The 19,233-nt window shown below is 46.9% G+C and overlaps 1 protein-coding gene across 2 annotated transcripts in view; it reads left to right on the forward strand.

Annotated features, from left to right (window-relative positions):
- Positions 1 to 19,233, forward strand: part of NAALADL2 (N-acetylated alpha-linked acidic dipeptidase like 2) — a 1,211,675-nt gene that overhangs the window by 492,626 nt on the left and 699,816 nt on the right. The window lies entirely within an intron of this gene.

Here is a 19,233-nt window from a genome sequence, read left to right on the forward strand (position 1 = left end):
CTTGACCCATATCTCTCTGATTTAAAGCTTAGCATACAAGGACAGGGAGGTAGATTGCAATCCTAGATGCAGTTACCCAGAAAGTAAGCCCCACTGAATGAAGCGAGAGCCACATCTGAGCAACCATGTACAGGACTGTGTTTTGAATCACTTGTTAGAGATCACAGATAATGTGGCATAAAGTCAGACCACCTGAGAGCCAGGTGAGAGGAACTGATTTAACCCTGGAGTGTGCAATGGAAAAGTGCACAATGGAGAAAGTGGCTACAAATAAATGGACAGGGCTGGGACAGAGATCAGTGCAAAGGTACTTTAGGGGAGGAAGACGAATTGAATATGGAAGTCGGCAAAATGGCGGGCACTCACCAGACGGGTCCAGGTGAGTACGGGGAGTGTCCAGGAGGGCATAACAGGGAGGAGAGAGGCCAATGTCTCAGCAGGTACAGTCCAGGGATGCAGGCAGGGGGGAGCCCAACGGACTCACCGACTCAGTCGGGCATCCACGACATCCCTAATCTAGATTAGTCCTAAGAAAAGTGTCCCAAATAGAAAGAAAGGTATATTTAGAAAGAGATGAACCAACACAGTTTCTTCATTAGTTCACTGAATTCTTCAGCTCTGGGAGATGAGTGGTGTGTAGATTTTAAAAATGGATATGGGGGCACACATTAATGCAATTTATTTTTAAAAAAATTGTGAAGCCTTACAGACTGAATCACGTCAGAATTCAAACGCTAGTTGTTGTTGTTCAGTTGTTAAGTCATGTCCGACTCTTCGTGACCCCATGGACCATAGCACGCCAGGCCTTCCTGTCCTCCGCTCTCTCCTGGAGTGTGCTCAAGTTCATATTCTTTGCATCGGTGATGCTATCTAGCCATCTCATCCTCTGCCGTCCCCCTCTCCTTTTGCCTTCAATCTTTCCCAGCATCAGGGTCTTTTCCAGTGACTTTTCTCTTCACATTAGGTGGCCAAAATATTTGAGCTTCAGCTTCAGTATCTGTCCTTCCAATGAGCACTCAGGGTTGATTTCCTTTAGGATTGATTGATTTGACCTCCTTGCAGTCTAGGGGACTCGTAAGAGTCTTCTCCAGCACCACAGTTGAAAGCATCAGTTCTTCGGCGCTCAGCCTTCCTTATAGTTCAGCTCTCACAGCCATACATTACTACTGGGAAAACCATAGCTTTGATTAGACGGACCTTTGTCGGCAAGGTGATGTCTCTGCTTCTTACTATGCTGTCTAGGTTTGCCATAGCTTTCCTCCCAAGGAGCAATTGTCTTGTAATTTCATGGCTACAGTCACCTTCTGTGGTGATCTTGGAGCCCAAGAAAATAAAATCTGTCACTAGTTCCATTTCTTCCCCTTCTATATGCCAGGAAGTGATGGGGCCAGATGCCATGATCTTCATTTTTGTAATGTTGAGTTTCAAACTGGCTTTTGCACTCTCCACTTTCACCCTCAACAAGAGGCTCTTTAGATCCTCTTCGCTTTCTGCCATTAGGGTGGTATCGTCTGCATATCGGAGGTTGTTGATAATTCTCCTGGCAATCTTAATTCTGACCTGTGATTCATCCAACCTGGTGTTTCTCATGATGTACTCTGCATATAATTTAAATAAGCAGGGCAACAATATGCAGCCTTGTCGTACTCCTTTCCCAATTTTGAACCAATCGGTTGTTCCATGTCTGGTTCTTACTGTTGCTTCTTGACCCTCGTCCAGGTTTCTCAGGAGACAGGTAAGGTGGTCTGGTACTCCCATCTCTTTCAGAATTTGCCACAGTTTGTTGTGATCCACACAATCAAAGGCTTTAGCATAGTCAATGAAGCAGAAATAGACGTTTTTCTGGAATTCTCTTGCTTTCTCCATGATTCAGCGAATTTTGGCAATTTGATCTCTGGTTCCTCTGCCTCTTCGAAACCCAGCTTGTACTTCCAGTAGTTCTTGGTTCACATGCTGCTGAAGCCTAGCTTGTACAATTTTGAGCATCACCTTGTGGGGATGTGAAATGAGTGCAATTGTCCGGTAGTTTGAACACTCTTTGGCATTGCCCTTCTTTGGAATTGGAATGTAAACTGACCTTTTCCAGTCTTGTGGCCACTGTTGAGTGTTCCAAATTTGTTGGCATATTGAGTGCAGCACTTTAACAGCATCATCTTTTAGGATTTTAAATAGCTCAGCTGGAATACTGTAATCTCCGCTAGCTTTGTTGTTACTAATGCTTCCTAAGGCCCACTTGACTTCACTCTCCAGGATGTCCGGCTCAAGTTCAGTGACCGCACTATCATGGCTATCAGGGACATTAAGATCTTTCCTGTATAGTTCTTCTGTGTATTCTTTCCACCTCTTCTTAATCTCATCTGCTTCTGTTAGGTCCCTGCCTTCTTTGTCCTTTATCATTGCTTAAAACGTTCCCTTGAGATCTCCGATTTGCTTGAAAAAAATCTCTAGTCTTTCCCATTCTATTGTTTTCCTCGATTTCTTTACATTGTTTATTTAAGAAGGCCTTCTCGTCTCTCCTTGCTATTCTCTAGAACTCTGCATTCAGTTGGATATATCTTCCCCTTTCTCCCTTGCTTTTTGCTTCCCTTCTTTCCTCAGCTACTTGTAAAGCCTCATCAGACAGCCACTTGGCTTTCTTGCATTTCTTTTTCTTTGGGAAGAATTTAGTTGCTGCCTCTTGAACAGTGTTACGGACCTCCATCCATAGTTCCTCAGGCACTCTGTCTATCAGGTCTAATCCCTGAAATCTATTCCTCACCGCCACTGTATATTCATAAGGGATATGATTTAGGTTATACCTGTATGGTTTAGTGATTTTCCCTACGTTCTTCAATTTAAGCCGAAATTTTGCAAGAAGCAGCTCATGATCTGAGCCACAGTCAGCTCCAGGTCTTGTTTTTACTGACTGTATAGAGCTTCTCCATCTTTGGCTGCAAAGGACATAATCAATCTGATTTCGACATTGACCATCTGGTGATGTCCATGTGTAGAGTCACCTCTTGTGCTGTTGGAAAAGAGTGTTTGCTATGATCAGCGTGTTCTCTTGGCAAAACTCTATTAGCCTTTGTCCTGCTTCATTTTGTACACCAAGGCCATGCTTGCCTGTTATTCCAGTGATTTCTTGACTTCCTACTTTGGCATTCCAATCCCCTATGATGAAAAGGACATCTTTTTTTGGTGTTAGTTCTAGAAGTTGTTGTAGGTCTTCATAGAACCAATCAACCTAAGCTTCTTTGGCCTCAGTGGTTGGAGCATAGACTTGAATTACTCTGATGTTGAATGGTTTGCCTTGGATTTGTACTAAGATCATTCTATTTTTTTTGAGATTGTACCCCAGTACTATGAGAGCTGGTCCATAAGAAAGGCTGAGTGAAGGAAGATACATGCTTTTGAACTGTGGTGCTGGAGAGAAATTCTGAGAGTGCCTTGGATTGCAAGAAGATCAAATCAGTCCATACTCCAGGAAATAAAGACAGACTGCTCACTTGAGGGAATGATATTAAAGGCAAAACTGAAGTACTTTGGCCACATCATGAGAAGACACGATACCCTGGAGAAGATGTTGATGCTAGGGAAAGTGGAAGGCAAAAGGAAGAGGGGCCGACCAAGGGCAAGATGGATGGATGATATTCTGGAGGTGACGGTCTCGAGCTTGGGGGAGCTGGGGGTGGCGACGGCCGACAGGAAGCTCTGGCGTGGGCTGGTCCATGAAGTCACAAAGAGTCGGAAGTGCCTGACCGAATAGACGACAACAACAAACTGCTTTTCCCACCCTTTTATTGAATCTGAGTGCTACTCCATTTCTTCTAAGGGATTCTTGCCCATAGTAGTAGATACAATGGTCACCTGAATTAAATTCACCCATGCTCGTCCATTTTAGTTCGCTGATTCTCAAGATGTCGATGTTCAATCTTGCCACCTCATGTTTGACCACCTCCAGCTTACCTTGATTCATTGATCTGACATTCCAGGTTCCTAAACAATATCGTTCTTTACAGCATTGGATTTTCTTTTCACCACCAGACACATACACAGCTGAGTCCTTTCGGCTTTGGCTCAGCCGCTTCACTCTTTCTGGCACTACTTGGAAATACCCTCTGCTCTTCCCCAGTAGTATATTGGACACCTTCTGACCTGAGGGTCTCATCTTCCGGCGTCATCTCTTTTAGCCTTGTAATACGTTCCATGGGGTTTTCTTGGCAAGAATACTGGAGTGGGTTGCCATTTCCTTCTCCAGTGGACCACATTTTGTCAGAACTCTCTGCCATAACCTGTCCACCTTGGGTGGCCCTGTACAGCATAGCTTATTGCTTCACTGAGTTATGCAAGCCCCTTCACCACAACAAGGTAAGGATGGACGAAAGTCCCTTACCTGGTCCTGCAGCTTGCTTTGCGGTGGGGGGGAGGCGCTTCGGTTTTCCCCCTGAAGTTCAGGCTGGGGGGGGAGGCACCCCGCCCCTCCCGGACGAAATTCAGGCTGGGGGGGAGGCGCCCCATCCCTCGCCACCGAAATTCAGGCCAGGGAGGAGCGCCCCGTCTTCCCGGCTGCGAAATAAAAAAGTAAATTAAAAACAACAACAACACACACACGTGATAGGCTATGTAACGATTTACGTAGCCTATCACGGCTAGATTTTCAAAGTCAGCTATATGCGTTGCCCTTATTTGCGCCGTAGTCTACGTAAATCTTTATGTAAACTACCCCTGCCCAAACAAGGAACGCCCATGGGCGCCGCCATTTGCATAGGCGCTTTTTTTTTTCCAAAGTCACCCGTGATAGGCTATGTAACGATTTACGTAGCCTATCACGGCTGACTTTGGAAATCTAGCCGTGATAGGCTACATAAATCGTTACGTAGCCTATCACGTGTTTTCTTTTTAATTTACTTTGTAATGGCAGCGACGGCAGCCGGTCGGAAGACCGGCCGCCGCCCCCACCCCCGCCGAAACGCCGCCGGGGCCCGTCGCCGAGAGGGACATTTGAAGGAGGTAAGTCCCATCCCGGGGGGGGGGGGCGGAGAATTTCACCACCAATTTCGGGGGGCCGAATGCGTAGGCATTCGGCCTCCCAGAGATTCGTGGAGAAATTCTCCGCCATCCCTACAACAAGGTAGTGATCCATGAAGGGGAAAACACTAGACTAGTAACATATTCTGCAAAAAGACTGCAAGCCATTGCTTAATGTGATCTGAATTGCAGGTATAAAAACAAAAAGTTGTAACATTACCATTTGGTATCTCTTCAGCTTCAGGAATGCACCAAAGAGTAATCCAACCGTCATTTGAAAGTCTTGATAACACACATTATGTAGATGACACCCTGTGTGGGGAAAGATCAGACAGAGCAGGAACATCATAAGAGGCTGAAGGGAGTTCTAGATAGGTGATTGAAGGAAGGTTCAGATTTGCCATATTAGAAATAAAACGACTAGGACTTAGCATAATCAAAGAAAGCTCAAAACCTGATGCACCAATAAGAGAGTCTATAGATGATTCCATAGCTCAAATGCCTAACTCAAAGATCAAGGCTGATCTACAAATATTTCTAGGAGTGGATAGGGATGTCAGAGAATTCCACCATGGATCTCGGTGAGGCCGAATGCCAGTGCATTCGGCCCCCCGAACTCCGTGGCGGAATGGCCTGCCCCCCCGCTCCCCCACGGATCACCCCGGGATGAGACTTACCTGTGGCGGATCTTCCGGGTGGCGGCTGGTCTTCCGACTGGCTGCTGCCGCCACCATTTCCAGGCTTGTAAAAAAAAAAAAGACATGATAGGCTACGTAAAGATTTACGTAGCCTATCATGGCTAGGTTTAAAAAAAAGAACACGACGTGATAGGCTATGTAAATCTTTATGTAGCCTATCATGGTTGGGTGGGTTTAAAACAAAAACAAAAACCACGTACACAACAGCCGCCGCCATTTGCGTTCCTTATTTTTGCCATCTTAATATACGTAAATATTTGCGTTGCCCTTATTTTCGCCGTAGTCTACGTAAACATTTCCGTAGACTACAGCGACTAAATAAGGAACGCGAATGGCGGCTCCCTATGGGGGCCGCCATTCGCATACGCGCTTTTTTTTTTAAAAAAAGTCACCCGTGATAGGCTACGTGATGATTCACGTAGCCTATCACGGCTGACTTTGCAGATCTAGCCGTGATAGGCTACGTGAATCGTCACGTAGCCTATCAGGGGGCGTTTTTGTTTTGTTTTTTTTTTACTTTCGCGTTCACGGCCGGGCGAGGCGAGGCGCCTCCTCCCCGGCCTGAATTTCGGCCGGGCGAGGCGGGAAGCCTACCGCCCCTGGCCTGAACTTCGCGGGGGGAGCAGCGAAGCGCCTCCCCCCCACCGCGAACGGCCTTTGACGACAGGTAAGTGACTTTCGTCCACCCCTAGCGTACACACTTTTTTTTTTTTAAAGTCACCCGTGATAGGCTACGTGATGATTAACGTAGCCTATCATGGCTGACTTTGCAGATCTAGCCGTGATAGGCTACGTTAATCGTCACGTAGCCTATCACGGGGGCGTTTTTGTTTTTTTTAAAAAACTTTGGAGTTCGCTGCCGGGCGAGGCGGGAAGCCTCCTCCCTGGTCTGAATTTCGGCTGGGCGAGGCGGGAAGCCTACCGCCCCCGGCCTGAACTTCGCTGGGGGAGCAGCGAAGCGCCTCTCCCCCACCGCGAACAAGCTTCGACGACAGGTAAGTGACTTTCATCCACCCCTACCTGCAGTGCCCCGCTCATTACCTCTCCCCAGTTTGAGAAGATCTCATTGATAAGCACTCTTTGAGTCTGATTCTGTAGCCAACTGTGGATCCACCGGATCGTTGTTTCATCTAGCCCACTTTGAGCTAGTTTTCTCATCAGGATATCATGGGGCACTTTGTCGAAAGCTTTGCTGAAGTCGAGGTATATTATGTCTACAGCATTCCCACGGTCCCCAAGGGAGGTGACCTGATGAAAACATGAGATCGGATTCTTCTGGTAGGATTTGTTCCTGACAAATCCATGCTGGCTTCGAGTAATCACTGCATTGTTTTCAAGGTGCTTCCAGATGGATTGCTTTATAATCTGCTCCAGAATTTTCCAAGGGATTGATGTCCGACTGACTGGTCTGTAGTTCCCAAGTTCCTCCTTTTTGCCCTTTTTGAAGATAGGGACAACATTAGCCCTCCTCCAGTCATCTGGCACTTCCCCCGTCCTCCATGATTGCTCAAAGAGAATAGACAGTGGTTCTGAGAGTTCTTCTGCCAGTTCCTTTATTTCTCTAGGGTGCAGTTCATCTGGCCCTGGAGATTTGAACTCATTCAAAATAACTAGGTGTTCCTTGACGATATGCCTATTGATCTCAAGCAGCAATCCTGCTCCATCAGCCTGTACTTCACCTTTGCCAGGGGGTTCATACACGCTCTCTTGGGAGAAGTCTGAGCCAAAGTAAGAACTGAGTACTTCTGCCTTTTCTTTGTCATCTGTTATCATTTGGCCATCCTTATTTAATAGCTGAACCACCAATTCTTTCCTCTCTCTTTTACTATGCATGTGGCTGAAGAAAGCCTTTTTGTTGCTTTGAGCATCCCTCGCTAACCTCAGCTCATTCTCAGCTTTAGCTTTCCTGATGCCATCCCTGCAATTCTTTGCTACCTGCCTTCACTCTTTCTTTGTTGCGTGGCCTTCCTTCCACTTCCTATATGTGTACTTTTTTGTTTTCAGGTCATCTCTTAGCTTTTTGTGAAGCCACATTGGCTTCTTCTGTTGTCTTCCACCCTTTTCCTTATTGGAATTGTTTGTAATTGTGCCTTGAATCTCCTTTTTTTAAAACTCCCACCCATCTTGGACTCCTGTTCTCATTAGAGTCACTTGCCATGGGACCTTACTTGTCATTGTTCTGAGTTTATTAAAATCAGCTTTCCTAAAATCCTGTAACTGCTACTTTACCCACTAAGTCATCTCAGTTGTTTAGGATCCAGTCAAGAATAGCCAGTCCTGTAGTTCTTTCCTCTAATTTCTGCGGGAGGAAGTTATCCACCACACACGTCAGGAATTTCCTGGAGGGGCCATGTTTTGCAGAATATGTTTCCCATCAAATATTGGGGAAATTGAAGTCCCCCATTACTACTACATCATGCTTCCTTGAAACATTGGCTATTTGCTTTTCAAAAGTTTCATGTTCGTCTTCTCCTTGACTGGGTGGCCGGTAGTAGACTCTGACCATCAGGTTCCTTTTATTCTTTGCTCCATTTATTTTAACCCAGATGCTCTTGATGGGGCTACCAAGCTCATCCTCCTGTATTCCTGTGCAGAGATACGTATTTTTCGCATATAGTGCAACTCCACCTGTTCCTTCTGTTCTTTCTGAAGAAATTATATCCTTCAATTGCTGTATTCCAGTCATGAGAGTCATCCCACCAAGTCACAGTTATACCTATCTAGTCATAATTTCCCTCCTGTATTAAGAGTTCAGGTTTGTTGTGTTGTTTCCCATACTCTGGGCATTAGTATATAGACATCGAAGTCCATGTGCTTCATAGTCTGGCTTTCTTCCTACATGTGTCTGAAGACTATTATTCGGCGCTATTAGAGCTGTTCTCTCCATTGCAGTGCATGAGCCTTCATCCATTGTTACCCCCAACTTGCCATCTCCCTTCCCCGTAGGATTCAGTTTAAAGCCCTCCTGATGAAGTTCTTCATGGTGTGGCCAAATCTTCCCAGCATTTGTGAGGTGCAACCCGTCCCTTGCCAGCAGCCCATCTTCCAGGAACTATAGCCCATGGTCCCAGAATCCAAATCTCTCTCGTCAGCACCTCCTTCATAGCCAGTCATTCACCTGGAGTATTTTTCTTTTTCCTTTCTATCCCTCTTCTAACTACTGGAAGAATAGATGAGAAAACTATCTTGGCTCCGAAGTGCATGAGTTTCCTTCCCAAAACTTCAAAGTCTGACGTGATTTCTTTGTAGCTCCGCTTGGCGGTAGGGATGTCGCGAGCACAGTTTGGGGTTCGGGAATTCATCAAGTAACCCCCACCCATGACCCTCGAACTGCACCCATCGAGACGCTGCCCTTGTTTGCCCCCTGCTCATGCCCACTCGTGCTCCAAAGTACTCACTATGAACTCGTTCAGTGAGCGCTGCCATTTCCATGTCTTTGCTTTCTAGGAAAAACAGGAAGTTTTTTAAAAATGCGCATATTCAAATATGCACAGTTCGGAGCTGGGAAAGCTAAATAAGTGCAATATTAGAGGTATAATCCCTCTGATATTGCACCTATTTAGCTTTCCCAGCTCCAAACTGTGCCTATTTGAATATGCACATTTTTTTTAACTTCCTCCTTTTCCTAGAAAGAAAAGGTGCGAAAATGGCAGTGCTCACCTAATGGGTTTGCGGTGAGTGCTGGGGTATTCACCAAACTCATGGGTGGCTCGAGCACAGGTTTGTGGGGGAAGTGAGCTGGGATGCTGCTTTGGCGAGTGCATGGAGAACCGAACTAGGGTGAGTTCTTACATCCCTACTTGGCGGTATCGTTTTTTCCCCACATGGATGAGAAGAAAGGGATACCTGTCAGTGGGCTTTATGAGCGTGCAGGCAACCTTCAGTCATGTCTCTAATCCGTCCTCCTGGGAGACAGCATACCTAGCGAGTCCACTGGCCTTTGCGACATACTTGTAGGGATGTCAGAGAATTCCTCCACGGATCTCCCCTGAAATCAATGGAACAAAGCCCCCCACCCCCCCACCCCACGAAAGGTGCACGAAATGGAGCACTTACCTGCTGCCGTCCGCGCTGACTTGTGAATGGCGGCCACGTCTGCGGCTGCCATTTGCTTCCTCATTATAGCCGTGATAGGCTATGCAAATAATTACATAGCCTATCACGGCTATAATGAGGAAATGAATGGCGGCCGCAGACGTAAATATTTATGTAGGCTAAAACGGCAAAAAAAAAAGGAACGCAAATGGTGGCCACCATAGCCGCCGCCATTTGCGTCCGCTGGTTTGGATTTTTTTTTGCCGTGATAGGCTACGTAAATATTTACGTAGCCTATCAGGGCAAAATACAGCGATGCAAATGGCGGCGGCTACGGCAGCTGCCATTTGTGTCCCTGCAGGCTGCCCAGCGGCCGGATGTCCGGCTGCGGGCAGCTCCGGTCAGCAGCTCCGCGGAATCTCCGCGTAGTGGAGCCAGTCGGAGAGAATTTCAGGGGGAGGGACAGAGCGCCTCCCCCCCACTGTGAATGTCACCCTTCAAAAAGGTAAGTGACTTTCGTACATTCCTACATACTTGGGTTTCGATCCCATGCAGCAAGGAGTCTCCCACTACTCCTCCTCTTCCCTTCCTGTTGTTGTAGGCCTTGGTTTCATTGCCTCAGCTTGGCTGACCTTCAGCCTCTTGCTCGCTTTCATGCAGGTTCCCCTGTAATTCTTCCTCTGCAGGCTGTCCTCCAGTCTCATCCTCAAGTACCTGGAAACAGTTCCCTAGTTCACTGCCACCACTGGTGCTGAGTGTCTTCTAGTTCTTCTGCTCCTAACTGTCATCCCTTTCCAAGGAGTACCCTCTACTTCATTTTTCCTCACCTCAGCAGTTTCCTCTTCTGCCTCAGCTTGCTGTTGCTCTTCTAACTCCTCTACTTTGCTTTGCTGCTGTAGTTCCACCATTCTGTCCAAGAACTCTTCGTGTATTCTTATTCCCTGGAGGGTCGACATTTGCCGCTCCAGTCCTTTCTTTTTCTTCCAGCAATGTGATCAACTTGCACTTCTTGCACATGTAGGCCATGTTGTTCTCAGGCAAGAAAAAAAACATGGCACACACCTTGCAGGTCACCACCACTGGAGAGTCTTGTCCTTCCATAGTCTCTTTTCTCTTTTTGTGTCTAGCTTTGTGGTTGTTCTAGAGTAGCCTGTGCCTGGTCCTGTACTCACTCTTTGCCTTTGTCTCCTTTGTCTCTTCTGGCACTGCAACCCCCCTGGCCAACTCCTGTTTGCTCCCCCTGTTCGCTCACTCTGATCGCTCACTCTCTGGGAGCTTGCTTGCTTCTATAGTCCCTAGACCAGGTGGAGCAGCTTCCTCTGCTCTGCTGTGTTCAGCTGGGAGGCAGGAAACAGACTGAAGCTTCCTGCCCACACAGCTGCTAGGAGTACTCAGGCCACACCCCCTCAATTCAACTGGAGCTCTCAGGAGCACCTGGTGAGCTCACAGCCACTCAGAAGAAGAAGAAGTAGAAGGAAAAGGGCAGCCCCTTGGGCTTCCTCCAGCCCACTTACTTCTTTGCCTTTGTCTCCTTTGTCTCTTCTGCCACTGCAACTCCCCTGGCCAACTCCTGTTTGCTCCCCCTGTTTGCTCGCTCTGATCGCTCGCTTTCTGGGAGTTTGCTTGCTTCTATAGTCCCTAGACCAGCTGGAGCAGCTTCCTCTGCTCTGCTCAGCTGGGAGGCGGGAAACAGATGGAGAATGGAACTTCTCTGCCCTGCTTTCGAGGCAGCATAGATGAGGGGGGCGGTTGATTTTCCAGGAATCAACCTCGGAGCGTAGGCTCTGAGGTCAGTTCCCAGAAATGAGCATATCCTATGGCCCGCTAGACAGTGTCTAGCAGCCATAAGATTGCTCTCTAAACTGGGAATATGTCAGTCACCTCTGATTGTTTCAAACTATTGAGTTTTACTCTATGTCAATCTATGAAAATGCAACTACCCAAAGCCGCTCTGTTGAAGGATTGCACCGTAAACCAAATATGGTACCAGTTAGGGATGTACGAAAATTCCGCCATGGATCTCGGGGAGGCCAAATGCCAGTGCATTCGGCCCCCTGAAATCGGTGGTGGAACGGCCATCCCCCCGCCCCCGCCCCAGGACGAGGCTTACCTTGGGCAGATCTTCCTGGCGGCGGTGGTTCAGCAGCGGCGGCAGCAGCAGCCGGTCTTCTGACCGGCTGCCGCCGCCGCCATTTCCAATTTAAAAACACACACACACAAAAACGTGATAGGCTACGTAAAGATTTACATAGCCTATCATGGCTAGTTTTGTTTTAAACCTAAGGCGACCTATCACGGCTGACTTAAAAAAAACAAAAACAAAAATGCGCGTATGCAAATGGCGGCAGCCATGGCCACCGCCATTTGCGTTCCTTATTTTGGCACGTCTTAGTCTACATAAACATTTACGTAGACTAAGACAGCGAAAATAAGGGGAACACAAATAGCGTAGATGCTACGCTATTTGCATTCCCCTTATTATCACCGTCTTAGTCTACGTAAATGTTTACGTAGACTAAGACGTGCCAAAATAAGGAACGCAAATGGCGGCGGCCGTGGCCGCCGCCATTTGTTTACGCGCGTTTTTTTTTTTTAAGTCAGCCGTGATAGGCTACGTAAACATTTACGTAGCCTATCACGGCTGACTGCAGGGACACAAACAGTGGCGGCTATGGCCGCCGCCATTTGTGTCCCTGCTAGCCAGCGGCCGGATGTCCGGCTGCTGGCGGAGTTGTCTGGCGGCTCCGCAGAATCGCTGCGGAGCAGAGCCGGCTGGCCAGGATTCCAGGGGGGGAGGAATGGAGCGCCTCCCCCCTCCAGTGAGGGTTCCGGGGGGAGGGATGGAACGCCTCCCCCCCAACCATAAACATAATTCGCGAAAGGTAAGTACCTTTCGTACATCCCTAGTACCAGTACAAAATGTCAATCCCCCAGAAATGACAACCACAAAAAAGTAGTTAATGCCTATCATGCTGGAATGTAGAAACCTGAAAAAGTAATTCAACAATGTATGGTCACAAGATCATCCATTATTTGGTTTAGGCCGATGATGGAGCTGTCTACAGGAGGAATAGATCTGTAGTACACTAAACAGTGTTGAGCTAATGATGAATGAAACAATTGGGATTGCAGTTGTACAGATCTGCAGTTTAGATATGGTTTTTTACTGCTTCACAGCAGTTTTGCATGTGTTTACCCACAAATCTGTTCCATCTCATGTCCAAACAAAATTTGCACTTCAATAGGTATTGTCTTTCGAAATATGCATTTAAACATATTTCTCTTTCTCCAAAAATGTGCATGTTAAGATGTATTTTACTACGTTTCTGTTCTCTCTCTCTCTCTCTCTCTCTCTCTCTCTCTGTTGAGCCAAGAACTTTGTTAGAACATTTGGGACCTGCGAAAGCTGATAAAGAGGTTTTGGTCTGCACATTCACTCAGGAGGTGCAGATCAAGTCAGTTCATATCAGAATTTGCAGAGACCGCATTACTCAAGCACCCTTAGTACCGATACAGACAAAGTGGCATCTCAAGGTGGAGAACAAATGAAACTGCTGAAGCACAAAGTGCCAGTTAGGCTGTAGAAAAGGTTTTGAACTCTGAGATGCCTGTGATGACATGAAGAGGCAGAGTGATGAGAACAACAACAAGTGGTATTTGCTAAAAGGGGGAGATGCAATAACAGTGAGCCCAAACGTTTTCGAGAATATGGAAGACAGCAGATCTCAGAGACACTAGCAGAGAACTGAGCTTATGACAGCACACAGCCACTTTGAGAGCAGGTGTAATAGATGTTGCATAGAATGATGCACAGTGTATTGATTTTAAAGCATTTTTATACTGCCCTTCATCCACTCTGATTTCAGGGCAATATACAATTTAAAAAATTGGTTGGTTCCAGGCTTCAGTCTTATGCAGCATCATTTTACAAAGCTTGTAGCAGTGCATATAACAAGATGAGAAAGGGCAAAGAGCCAGTGACAAGAAGAATCTGAACTGAGAGCAGTGGTAGCTGGAGACAGCTGTCTCTTCTTGTCATGTGATCTGAGATCTGAGATCAGAAATAGAAATCTCAATCTTAGGCATCATTACTTGTCCTGTTGGAGATTCAGACATGCCCTGAGGTGAGGCTCAGCATAACACATTGCCTGTCTAACCTCAAGCTTTTGGGATCTTACCAGGTCTGCTGGACTCCTTCCAAAATCCAAGGCTTCCAGCTGCACTAGACACAGTGGGTTTCTCAGGAATGGAAACTAACTGTAATGGAATAAAATATAGCACAGAAGGAATAGCCAGATGGGGACTCAGGGAGTATATTTCACACTTTTTCAAGCCTTTTAAAGATACTCCTTGGCCCTTGAACCTGGTATCACAGTTTGCCACGGTAACACGGTTTGCATGGCTCCATTCTCCGCACTCACCAGAAAATAATATTATTTAAGTCATGATTCCATCTGCTCAGTTATTCTAAATATATGGAGCCCCATTTATTGATTTGTATTGATTTTTTAAATGAATCTGTCCAAAATGGTATAGAATCATAGAATAGTAGGGTTGGAAGGGGCCTACAAGACCATCGAGTCCAATCCCCTGCTCAGTGCAGGGTATTCAATATATCTTACACAAATCAATAATAATATTATTTTTTTTAAAACAACAACAACAAGCAAGGAGTGCAATCCACACCAAAACAGCAATTGTACAAGCAGGAGATTAAAAAAAACCCAATTCAGAACAAAAAATACAACTGTCCTGGAGAGGCAACCAAAACCATTAAACAGTAAAGCAAATAGGGATGTACGAAAGTCACTTACCTTTTTGCAGCTTTGATTCACGGTGGGGGGGGAGTACTCCATCCCTCTCCCGGAATCCTCCCTGGGCCGGCTCTGCTCCGTGGCGGCTCCACGAAGCCGTGGGCCAGGGCCATCTGCAACCAGAGTTCTGGCCACGGCCGGCTGCTGCAACCACAAATGGCGGCCGCCGTAGCGGCCACCATTTGCATCCTGCCAGGCTGCCATGATAGGCTACATAAGTATTTACATAGCCTATCACAGCAAAGAGCAGGGGCGCAAACTAGGGGTGGACGAAAGTCACTTACCTGTCCTCGAAGGATGTTCACGGTGGGGGGGAGGCGCTTCTCTGGTCCCCCCGCAAAGTTCAGGCCGGGGGGGAGGCTTCCCGCCTCGCCCCGGCCGAAATTCAGGCCGGGGGGGAGGCTTCCCACCTCGCCCCGGCCGAAATTCAGGCAGGGGAGGAGGCTTCCCGCCTCGCCCGGCCGCGAACGCGAAAGTTAAAAAAACAAAACAAAACGCCCCCTGATAGGCTACGTGACGATTCACGTAGCCTATCATGGCTAGATCTGCAAAGTCAGCCATGATAGGCTACGTGAATCGTCACGTAGCCTATCACGGGTGACTTAAAAAAAAAAAGCGTGTACGCTAATGGCGGCCCCCATAGGGAGCCGCCATTCGCGTTCCTTATTTAGTCGCTGTAGTCTACGTAAATGTTTACGTAGACTACGGCGAAAATAAGGGCAACGCAAATAGCGTTGCCCTTATTTTCACCGTAGTCTATGTAAATCTTTACGTAGACTACAGCGACCAAATAAGGAAGGGGAATGGTGGCTCCCTATGGGGGCCGCCATTATCCGTACACACTTTTTTTTTTTTTTAAGTCACCCATGATAGGCTACGTGACGATTCACGTAGCCTATCACGGCTGACTTTGCAAATCTAGCCATGATAGGCTACGTGAATTGTCACGTAGCCTATCAGGGGGCGTTGTAGTTTTTTTCTTTCATTGCAATGGCGGCGGCGGCAGCCAGTCAAAAGACCGGCTGCCGCTCCCGCCTCGCTCGAACACCCACCGAACCGCCGGCCGGACCAGCCACCGGGAGGGACATTCGGTGAAGGTAAGTCCCGTCCCGGGGGGGGTGCGGGGGGCAGGGGGGTTCGGAGGATTTCTCCCCAAAGCTTGTTCAGGGGGCCGAACACGTTGGCGCTCGGCCCCCCGAAGTTTCAGGGAGAAATTCTCCGCCAACCCTAGTGCAAACGGCGGCTGCTACGCCGTTTCTGCCACTGCTGTTTCCGTGATAGGCTACGTAAGTATTTATGTAGCCTAACATGATAAAGGCAGCTATGCAAATACTTATGTAGCCTATCATGGAAAGAGCAGTGGCGCAAATGGCGTAGCGGCCGCCGTTTGCACCCCTGCTCTTTGCCGTGATAGGCTACATAAATACTTATGTAGCCTATCATGGCAGCCTGGCAGGACGCAAATAGCGGCTGCTACGGCCACCGCCATTTGCGGCCACAGCAGTCGGCCAAGGGACCAGCTGCCGCCGCCGCCGGAGCTGCCGCCGGAGCTGCCGCAACCAGAACATCTGCCCCAGGTAAGCTTTGTCCTGGGGGGGATTCTGCAGGGTGGCAGGGGGTGGGAGGCTGTTCCGCCATGGGTTTCGGGGGGCCGAATGCCAGTGCATTCGGCCTCACTGAAATCCGTGGCAGAATTCTCCACCATCCCTAATAAAAAGATCTTCACCAGGTGCCAAAAGGAGTACAATGTAGGCACCAGGCAAACCTCTCTAGGGCGCTCATTCCACAGCCAGGGTTCCACAGCAGAAAAGGCCCTCCTCCTGGTAGCCACCCACCTCACTTCCTTTTGCTGGGGCTTACAGAGAAGGACCACTGAGGATGATCTTACTGTCTCAGTTTGCCTGATAGTAGGACTGGCCCTCATGCAGTATATACTAATGCATGGATAGTGGGATTGGGGAAAGAAATGGGACTCTCCCTCCCAAAAAAGACATCCTCATGGTTGCTCAGAACCATATTTAATGCATCAAATAAAATAACATTAAAAGAGAAAAATGGCAAAACCACAATTAGGCATGGACAAATCTCTCCATTTTGGTTTTTCTAATTTTTCCAATCTTCTTTTTGGTTCATCTTAAACTTTGAGAATTTCTCCAGTCATAAATTCTGTTTGTCCCAAATGGGATTTTATTTGGTTTTATTTTGCAAGAAAATCCATGAGCATTTTTGTGCACATTTCTCCTAATTCATGTATTTTGTATCCATTTTTCCCCAAATGGCATAGTTTTGCAGATAGGTTTCCTAATATAATACATGTTTGAATGTTACTTTCCCTAATATTCCTAATATAATGCATTTTAATGCATTTGTAATGTTATTTTCCTTAATACGCACATCTTTGTTATGCATTTTTGATTGGAGAACTCCATTACAAAATTCAAAGGATAACTGAGTTTTGGTTCACATAGTGGGTTGAAAGTGCGAAATAGACAAGTTCACATTAAAATGCGAATTGGGTGAATTTCTCTCCCATTCCTAACAGCAATATTGCATTGTCAGTAGAAGGTACAGTAGCCCAAATTAACATAGCAACATTTTGACCTGAATTCCATGGCAGAGAGAGAGAATATTAACCACCCAGGCATTCAAAGGAAAGCATTCCACAACCTGAGTACCACCACCAAGTAGGCTCTGTTTCGCATTCCCACCAGTACACCTCAGACAGTGGTAGGATGTAAAGCAGGGCCTGTGCTAATGACCTGAGTGTGTGGACAAAGGCATTCCTTTAAATATCTGCTCCCAAGCCATGGAGAGAGCAATCCTATGCCCCCTAGACAGCATCTGGGGTGACATAGGATTGTTCAGTTTCTAGAATACAAGGTCGGAAACAGGGCTCTGAGCTTGGAGCCCAGAAACTGCACTTCCCACTCCCCCTCCCTGCCCCTGTAGCCAGTGCTATGTCTCTCCATTTGGAAATGGAATGTGGAGGTGGGGAAAAAGGGGTGGTCCTGGGGTGAGGAGAGGAAGAGAGCAGGGAAACTACATTACTCAGCTTCCTATGCTTACCCCAGCCTCCTTCCATCCTGCTCAGAAGCACCACAGCTAGACGGGCGAAATGTCCCGTCTAGCAGAAATGCAAGGTGGCCTGAGCACAGAGCTGAGGATCACCTCCATGCTCCAGCCACCCTGCATTGGATACTCAGTAGCCTACAACTTAAGAGGCTGCCGAATATCTCCATAGGATTACGCCCTTAGAGGTTTAAAGCTCAGTATAAGTACTTTGAATTGGGACCAGAAACAAATTGTGTTGAGGCCTTTTCTGGAGGTACAGAGTAAAGGGGATTAAAAGTAAGTGTGTGTGTGTGTGTGTGTGTGTGTGAACAAAACTGAGAAGTTGATAAAGTTTTAGGCATACTTGTGATGTGGTTCAAACAGATAATTACCCTCCTCCCAAGGCATTGTCCAACAAACTTCAGATAATCACATTTGCTAATGAGTATGGATATGAAGTGCATATTAATAAACTGGATAGGTGCATTCCTGGTAACATTTCAGGAATGTCTGAATTCTTGATGTCAACACAACAATAATTCATTGCGTTTGACCGAGAAGTCGTGTTTGGTAACTGGATAGGTTGTGGTGCAGTAAACAATAAAACATGACACTTTGAGTATAATCCAGCTTAATCTAAAGTTAAGTGCTTTCAAGTCCTATTGGTTTCAATGGAAGGGATTCGACTTGTGCTGAACTCTCCCACTGAACTCAGTGGCACTTGAAAGCACAACAGTTTGCCTGGATTGTGTCCATTGGGGGTGTGTACTGGATGTAGAGATAGGAGAACATGTGATGTTTGAGCTCATTAAGGTTCCCCAAATGCTTTCTTGAAGCTCATTTTGCCTCGTTTGCATTCCCAAATGTGAGTCTTTTTTATGGAGAAAAAAAATGGACATTTTAAAACTTCAGCATTTTAAAATGTTCATTTTTTTCTCAATAAAAAAGACTCACATTTGGGAATGTGTATATGTATATGTATGTATGTGTGTGTGTGTATATATATATATATATATATATATATATATGCGTTTTCAAAAATCAGCATTTTCCCAGTCAAAAATGTGCATTCCCCCTCCCATAGGCTAAAGCATGAAAATGTGAATTTCTGAATGTGAACACTTGAGCAAATGCACACTTCTGAACACAAATGCAAGTTCAGGAAATTGTGAAATTTCCCAAGCATTCGTTACCTGCTTGCATTCACATTCAAGGTTGCGAACAGGACATGTTCACTAGGGGTGAACGAAAGTCACTTACCTTTTCTCGCAGCTTTTTCGCGGTGGGGGGGAGCACTTCGCTGCTCCCTCTGCGAAGTTCAGGCCGGGGGGGGAGGCTTCCCGCCTCGCCCGGCCGAAATTCAGGCCGGGGAGGAGGCTTCCCGCCTCGCCCGGCCGCGAACACGAAAGTAAAAAAAAAAAAAACGTCCCCTGATAGGCTACATGACGATTCACGTAGCCTATCACGGCTAGATCTGGAAAGTCAGCTGTGATAGGCTACGTGAATCGTCACGTAGCCTATCACGGGTGACTTAAAAAAAAAAAAAAAAAGCACGTACGCGAATGGCGGCCCCCATAGGGAGCCGCCATTCGCGTTCCTGATTTGGTCGCTGTAGTCTACGTAAATCT

Source organism: Heloderma suspectum, chromosome 3 (assembly GCF_057233095.1).
Source record: "Heloderma suspectum isolate Gila_16-S chromosome 3, 16-S_ref, whole genome shotgun sequence".
Lineage (NCBI taxonomy): Eukaryota > Metazoa > Chordata > Lepidosauria > Squamata > Helodermatidae > Heloderma > Heloderma suspectum.